General features: G+C 39.6%; 1 pseudogene; it reads left to right on the forward strand.

The window, feature by feature from the left end:
* Positions 1-8,015: 8,015 nt before the first annotated feature.
* Positions 8,016-8,516, forward strand: LOC144236631 (T cell receptor alpha variable 9-2 pseudogene; annotated as a pseudogene).
* Positions 8,517-8,747: the final 231 nt, after the last annotated feature.

An 8,747-nucleotide genomic window follows, 5' to 3' on the forward strand; every position in this document is an offset into this window, starting at 1 on the left:
GCAGAGCAGGGGCCCGGATGCCGAGTGTCTCTGACTGATCCACTCTGGTTCCAGCACAGTGTATGGTTGTCTGTCCCTCAGTGTCTGCTCGATACAAAAGTCATACAAATGGCTAGAGCCTAGGAACCAGAGGGACATTCCCCAGCCCAGCTGCTCATTAGTGCAACTGGAAATGTCAGTCGTTCCTCAGCCAGGACCCAAGTAATTTCAAGGTGAAACCATAGAACATTGACGTGGTCGCTTGCTCATCCTGCAGAGAGAGTCCGGCCCCACAGGATGTTCAGGTCACCCTGGTGGGTATTGCTGTGTCTCATCACAGGTTTAGAGAGCCAGGCTGTGCCCGAGAAGGTGGTGTCTGCCCCATNGAGCACAGAACCCAATGTGGGGCTCGTACCCACTACCTGTGAGATCATGACCTGAGCCGAAGTCGGACGCTTAACTGACTGAGCCACCCAGGTGCCCCTATTTACTTATTTTGACAGAGAGAGAGAGAGACAGAGAGAGAGAGAGAGAGAGAGATGGAAGGACAGAGAACAGAGAGAGAGAGAGAGAGAATCCCAAGCAGCCTCTGTGCTGTCAGCACAGAGCCCAATGAGGGGCTGGAACTCACGAACTATGAGATCATGATCTGAGATGAAATCAAGAATTACAGGCTTAACTGACGGAGCCACCCAGGCGTCCCCAGAGACTTGGTCTTTATCACAAAAACCTTTTGGAAATAGTATTAATGCATCCAGTAATTCATGTATTTGGTGTCCCTTTCTCTGTTTTTAAGTTTATTTATTGAGAGAGAAAGAGAGAGAGAGAGAAGAATGTTTGTGAGTGGGTTGGGGCAGAGAGAGGGAATTCCAGTGAGAATTCCAAGCAGAGAATCCAAAGCAGGCTTCACTCTGCCAGCACAGAGTCCGACTCCGGGCTCCATTGTGTGAACTGTGAGATCATGACCTGAGCCAAGATCAGGAGCCAGACACTTAACCAACTGAACCACCCAGGTGCCCCTGGTGTTCCTTTATAATAGAGGGTTATGAAAAGTTAGAAAGTAAGAGACCTTTCTTGCTTCATAGTATTTGGAACTATTTTACTATAGTTGATCTATAGTAAAAACATATTGACTGACACTGACTACATAATTTTTTGTAGTTTTTTTAAGGTTATTAAAAATCTCTCAATTCAGAATCTGGTCTGAGTGTCCAAAAGATCTATCCTGGACATGGACACTTCTTGAATGACAGAAGCATGATCATTTGATTCCTTCATTGAGAAATGTGTTAGAGTTGAATAATAGGAAGAGATTTTTTTTTTAACTTAAACACAGGTTTATCTGACACCCATATCCATTCTCTTGACCATTTTTCACTATTGGCTCCTTGGAGACACATTTTTAAGAAGTCTAATCCAAGTTAGTTAACATATAGTGTAATAATAATTTCAGGAGTAGAATTTAGTGATTCATCACTTACATAAAACACCCAGTGCTTGTCCCAACAAGTGCCCTCCTTAATGCCCCTCACCCCTTTTGCCCCCACCCAAAACCCCACCAGCAGCCCTCAGTTTGTTCTCTGTATTTAAGAGTCTTTTATGGTTTGTATCCTTCTCTGTTTTTATATTATGTTTGCTTCCCTTCCCTTATGTTACTCTGTTTTGTATTTTAAATTCGACATATGTGTGATATCATATTCGTCTGTCTCTGACAGACTTATTTTGCTGACACTCTAGTTCATCCACATTGTTGCAGACTGCAAGATTTCATTCTTTTTGATCACTGAGTAATATTCCATTGTATTATAAATACCACATATTCTTTATCCACTCTTCTGTTGATGACATTTGGGCTCTTTACATACTTTGGCTACTGTCAATAGTGCTGTTATAAATATTGGGGTGCATGTGCCCCTTTCAGTCAGTCTTCCTGTATCCTTTGGATAAATACTTAGTAGTGCAATTGCTGGGTCATAGTGTAGTTCTATTTTTAATTTTTTGAGGAACCTCCACACTGTTTTCCAGAGTGGCTGCTGTCACTCTGAGCTGTCAAAACTAAACAGTGAAGAGACCTCGGTGATGGGATCTTTTGTCTGAGGGCTTCAGTCTAAACACTTCAGCAAAGAGTGACTAGATTTTTCTGCTTTTGGCTCCAACATAGGGACATGAACAGATACTGATAAAGAAGAGAAATACTGACATAATAATAGGTAGAATGAAAGAGCTACAGTGGTTAGTCTAAACACTGTCTTCTATCATAACATGATTTATTTTTATGTTAACTAAGTAATTTTCTATGATAGAATATGTGTGTGAGTGTACATGATTCTTAATCTTACGTTTTTTTCATAATATATCACATGTAGTATTTTTAAGTAAGTGCCATCTACCCACTTTCATCACAGATGCAGTGAATGAAGGTATCATAGTTAAACCATCAATGCTCATTTCAGTGTTAAAATTTGCAAATTCATTTTCAAGTGGAGTGGTTTCCAAGTTAAGAGTTGTTTACTGTGAAAAGATGTTTGGGCAGTGAGACTCTCTGCTGGGACAGAGCAAAGTGTGACATGACCCACACAACGTGCTACACCAGGAAACCCCTGTTTCCTGTTCTGGAGCCACAGCAGCACATACCCAGCCATTCTTCCCTCACCCTGGCAGGCCCTTCTTGCAGTGCTGAGTCCTGAAGTTGAAGTAGACATTTTCCATCTAGTGAAAGATCTCAAATATGTTGCTGTCCAACCTTCTGAAGGTGGCTGGGTAGGGGCTGTTCCTTTGGAAATGTGCCTCCTCTGTACTCTAAAGGTAGTGAGATAGGCAGTGTCTTGTGAGTACTGTGGGAAGGAAGGAAAGTAACATGTAAAATAGAATTTCTTTGTGCCACATCACTTACTCTGATTGCATATTTTTTTCTTTGAGGATCTAGTATTGCCTAGAAGGTAACTCAAGCCCCGCTGGCAATGTTAGTGAAGGAGAAGGGGGCTGTCATCCTGGAATGCACATATGATCCCGGTGATATAAATTATAGTCTATTGTGATACAAGCAGCCCAGTAGTGGAGAGATGACTTTTCTTGTTTGTCAGGATTCTTAGAATCAACAAAGTGCCACAGAGGGTCACTTGTCATTGAATTTCCAAAGACAAGAAATCTACCCATCTTGTCATCTCACCTTCACAGCTGGAGGACTCTGCATGTATTTCTCTGCACTTACAGAGTGTACAGTAAGAGGTGTGTTGGAGGGTGTACCCCAACCCCAGGGATCTTGTTGATACATCCCCGTGCTGTACAGCCCAATGCAGGGGATTGTTGACCCGCACAGAAAGTGACTAGGGCGTGGTAGCTCAGGTGTAGGCTAGAGGGAAACCTGACTCTAAGAAAATACCTCCGTAGGTATGAGTTATCATGCATCCAAAACATCTTTACCCCTGAAAATTTGTGTTGAAAGTGTTTATTGATCACTAGAATAGTCATGATAAACCATTTGCTATTTTGCAGTTAGATTCAGCTAGAAGAACTGGCTAAAGACATTTGGAAATGTGTGACTCAAAAATCAGCTCAAATGTGTATGAGTTGTTGGATTTTCATATCAATTTTGTTCAGTAAATAAATATTTATTGAGTTTGTATTGTGTTTCAGGCATTGTTTAGAATAAGGAAGGCTGTGAAATGTTTTGTGTTCTTCCTTTTTTGTTTTATATTATGATGTTTTATACTATTTAATTAATTAGTTTAATTAGGTTTGTTTACTGTGAGTCAACTGTACTTACATGTATTTTCCAAGGTGCCTAATCTGTGACATATGTCTGTACTGTCGTTCATCCCATCTTAATAACACTGCTAGCATCTGTGTCCTCAATTTGCATTCTGGAGATTTACCTGTTTCCCAACAGTGTTAACCACAAGATCAGTCGTTAGTGGCTTTAGTGGGACCCTGTGAAGTGACAGAGTGTAAATTATCCTCTTTGTTAGTCCCTCCCCTCACTTCAAATTCTTTTACAAGCATTTTTTGCCAACATGTGGCTCAGTATGCACGCTTCTGAGCCTTCCTTGTTTGATCAATGTTTCATAATCCAAAGTCCTCATTCTCTCCATCTTCAACCTTCTGCTTCTAAACATATTTCCCCAGTGCCATAAAATTAGATGGTTGATAATTAGTCTTGCATTGTAATACCCGCTTATATTTGTTTGGAAAGCAGATGAGTAGGGTAGAAATCTTAACAAGAACCTCTTAAAAATTAAAAAAAATTTTAATGTTTCATTTATTTTTGAGACAGAGAGAGACAGAGCATANAACCGGCACCATCATTCACTTCTAGAATTCTTTTCATCTTGACAAATTGAATATGTGTACTCATTAAACAATAGTTCTCCATTACCCCATCCCTCCAGTCCTTGGAAACTACCATTCTGCTTTCTCTTTCTATGGGTTTGACTAATTTAGATACCTCATAGAGGTGGGATTATGCAATGAAAGTCATTATGTGATATTTTGTTTGACATAATGTCCTCGGGGTTCATCCACCTTGTAGCCTGTGTCAGACTCTTTTTTCCTTTTTAAGGTTGAATAATGTACCAGTGTATGTATGTTCCATATATCGTTTATCTGTATGCCCCTGTGGATGGTCTTTGGGGTTGCTTGAGCCTTTTGGTGGAAACATGAATTTATAAGCATCTCAGGATCTTGTGTTTATAGCCAAAGTCTTTGAATTTTTGAACATATACCAGAAGTGGAATTGCTGGATCATAAGGCAATTCAATCTGAATATTTTTGAGAAACATTTATATTGGTTAATTGGAACAACTACACTCTAGACTACGTTATCACAAGCAAGTTTCAAGAAACAGAGAAAGGGAGTGATTGCTAGTCATGAATGAAGCTCTCGTGTATTGGTGGTTCACAAAACCCTTGCTACCGTGTGCTGCTTCAATCACGTGTCTAATAAATGCTTTGAATGGAATAGTGAAACTCCTACCCAGTGGTCAGCTCCTGAACAGTTTGGGTATCCATTGTAATATGTGTTTTTCTTTCCTCTTTTGTAAAAGAGCCAAATCTGCAATTATTTAATTCTCTCTATCAGTTCCACTTGCATAAATAAAGAACCTATTAAAGAATGCCTTAAAATATTTGGAAGGCTTGGGGAGAAGTCATTTTGCCACCCTCCAGTCTCTTTCTCAGATTTTCTGTGACAACAATCTATGGTGGCAAAAATAGGGAACAGGTTTTTGCTATCATCGAGCACTGTGTTCAAAACTATTAGCTCAACCATGAACTTTGATACTTTTGAACTTCATTTCATTATTTGTAAAACAGGAGAATGATATCTTCTTTAATATTTTGTTGTGACAATTTATCAATAATGCATCCAAAGTGATTGACAAGTAGCAGATGACCAATTTATGAGAGTGATCTTAATACGTACAGATAAAGCATTTTTATAAAATCCAGATCCATTCCTGATTGAAACCCCCATAAATTAGGAATTAAAGGGATTTTCTCAACCTAAGAAAGGGGTTCTACAAAAAACCTATATCAAATGTCATACTTGAAGGTGAAAGCCTCAATGCTTTCTCATTAGTTTCAGAAGTAACGGAAGAAGTTTGGCTCTCACCACTTGTATTTAATATTGAACTAGAGGTTCTAGCCAATTTAATGAGGAACATGGAAGAAACAAAAGACATACATTTTGGAAAGGAAGAAGTGTATTTATCTTTATTAGCATAATTGTATGAGCAGAAAATGCAAGGAACCTCCAAAAATCTACTTGAAAAAATTGGTTTAATAAAGTCAAATATACACCTACCATATAACCAAGCCATTCTAATCCCTGATATTGACCCAAGAGAAATGAAAGCATATGTCAATAAGAAATCATATGTGCAGGGCACCTGGGTGGCTCAGTCGGTTGAATGTCTGACTCTTGATTTCCTCTCAGGTCATGATCAGTTGTGATATTGAGCCCTGAGTTGGACTCAGCATACTGAGCATAGAACCTGCTTGGGATTCTCTCTCTCTCTCCCTCTCTATGATCCACCTTCCTGTGTGTGCACACTCTCACTCTCTCTATAAATAAATTTTAAAAACATTAAAAAATCATATACACAAATGTTCACAGCAGCTTTATTTGTAACAGCTGCACTGGAACTAATCTTATGGTCATCAGCAGTTGAATAGACAAATTGTTTTATAGGCCTAGATAAGATTCTACACAACAACAAAAAAACCTACAAATTTTTGATAATTATAGCCATGGAAGAATATCAAAATAATTATGTGGAAAAATATCAAAATAATTGTGCTGAGATGAAGCCAGACAAAAGAGTACCTGTGACTCCATTCATACAAAATTATAAAATATGCAGACTAATTCATGACAGAAGTGTTGCCTGGAATGCGGGAGGGAAAGGGTTGAAAGAAGGGTTATAAAGAGACATGAGGAAGCTTTTTAGATGATGCATATGTTCATTACCTCAGTTGTGGTGATGGCTTCGCAAATACATACATAAGTCAAATCTTATAGAATCGTTTACTTTAAATTTGTGCAGTTTATTTTCATTAAAATTACATGTTAATAAAGCCATAAAGATGCAAATGTACTACTTATCTTCCCTCAGTGTTGTGCAAGTCTTCTTGTGTGATCCCAAATACAGAATATTTCTCCTGTAAGTTTTCATCGACCTAAAACTATGTTTTTAAAAGAAGTTATAGATGACGACTTTCTCCATCCGTGTGCTACACTTTATTGTCTAACCAGCATCATCCTAACCTCCCTGTATATCTGGATAGAAGTTTAATGAAACTTGTCTTGAACTGCTTCTAGCAGAGTTTTGAGGCAGGTTCTGACAATGTGATTTGGAAGGTGGAGGAGAAGGTGGAGGAGAATCTCCACAGATTCTCATAGTGGAGAGTGGCCTCCAGGGAACAGCGTGAGCTAAGCTTCCATCTCTGTATCTAGAGATACATGTTTACAGGGCTTTAGAGAAGATGTGTCCCTGTCCAGAACTTTATCCAATAATCCTGATTCCTTACCTTGTGGGTAAAAATATCTGATTAAAAGTTATCAAGAATATGTGATAAATGCATGGTAATATAGTGCATCTTTGAGGCTAAAACTTGTTAATAGTATAGTATTAGTAATTGTTGCTTAATTCACATGTAAGAGTCACCTTATACGTATGAGTCAACAAAGCAGTGAGAGAATGAGATAAGAATCTCAGAGCATTCAGTAGGGATTTGACCACTTCATTTATGATGTTTCTTCTGTCTAGAATTCATATTTTTCACTTTTTAATAATTTTCAAAGTTGTGAATATTTGACTATTAAGATATTTGACTATAAAATAGTGTGGCTTTTTTTCTGAAAAGTTTTTATTAAGAAGATAGTGTTCCTTACAACTGGTATTATTTCAGGGCTAAGAAGTACTGTATTTCAATTAAAGGTCATTTGTTCATTATTTCTGTTTAAGAAATATTTAGTGAGTGCTGAAAAAAAAGGATAGTCAGTGTTCTAAATATTGGGGTACAGTGCTGAAAAACACAGAATCACTCAGTAATGACTTGACTTCTTATTACTTTCTCTGTATTCAAACCCAAGCATTTTCTGGCAGTCAGTAGATTATCGACAGGCTCCCAATGGATACATGAAAACACAAAGTACTGCATTAAATGTTTTAGAGACTGTTATCCTCTCTGCTACAGAAATGCCCTGGGATGCTCTGTTAAAGAACTTCCTCATCAGGTAGTGACCTGGGAACAAAGTAGACCTGAGAGGTCAGCACTGCTGTTGTTCAGATTTCCAAGTGCCACCTGAAGACTGGCATGTGCCTCATAAAGTCAGGGTCCAAGACATCTTGCTGACTGGGAGGCCTCTGGCCACCATGTAACCCATTTCAGTCCCCGTCCAGCAGGGGGCGCAGCTTCCTAACTGCAGTTTCTGCAGTTTCCTGTGAGAAACGTGGGCTTACACTGCTCATTGCTCTGTCTCTCCAGTGCTTCTTCCTGCTAAGAATGCAGCACATTCTTTAGGTGACACTCTAGAGATGAATGCTTCTCCAGGCTTCGTGACTGTGGTACTCCTGCTGCTTGGTAAGTAAAATGCCTCTTAAAATTTGTATTGTGTCATTTATTGTGACAGTAAAATCTGTAACTAAAATTTTTTCCAGATTTATGCCCAAGGTGACACAGGTCTGTTTTCTTTTTCCCCAGGACAAACCCATGGAGACTCAGTGACCCAGACGGAAGGCCCAGTGACCCTCTCTGAAGAGGAGTCCCTGATTATTAATTGTACTTATTCAACAACAGGGTCCCCTACTCTTTTCTGGTATGTCCAGTATCCTGGAGAAGGTCTGCAGCTCCTCCTGAAAGGTGTGAGGGACAAGGAAAAGACAAGTCACAAAGGTTTTGAAGCCATCCTACAAAAGAATTCCAAAACCTTCCACTTGGAGAAGTCCTCAGTGCAAGCGTCAGATTCGGCCGTGTACTACTGTGCCATGATTGACACAGTGACAGGGACTGCAGGGGGAGCTGAGCACAAACTCTGAGCAGAACAAGGGCCCGGATGCCGAGTGTCTCTGACTGATCCACTCTGGTTCCAGCACAGTGTATGGTTGTCTGTCCCTCAGTGTCTGCTCGATACAAAAGTCATACAAATGGCTAGAGCCTAGGAACCAGAGGGACATTCCCCAGCCCAGCTGCTCATTAGTGCAACTGGAAATGTCAGTCGTTCCTCAGCCAGGACCCAAGTAATTTCAAGGTGAAACCACAGAACATTG

This window comes from Crocuta crocuta, unplaced genomic scaffold (genome assembly GCF_008692635.1).
Source record: "Crocuta crocuta isolate KB4526 unplaced genomic scaffold, BGI_CrCroc_1.0 scaffold175, whole genome shotgun sequence".
NCBI classification, from domain to species: domain Eukaryota; kingdom Metazoa; phylum Chordata; class Mammalia; order Carnivora; family Hyaenidae; genus Crocuta; species Crocuta crocuta.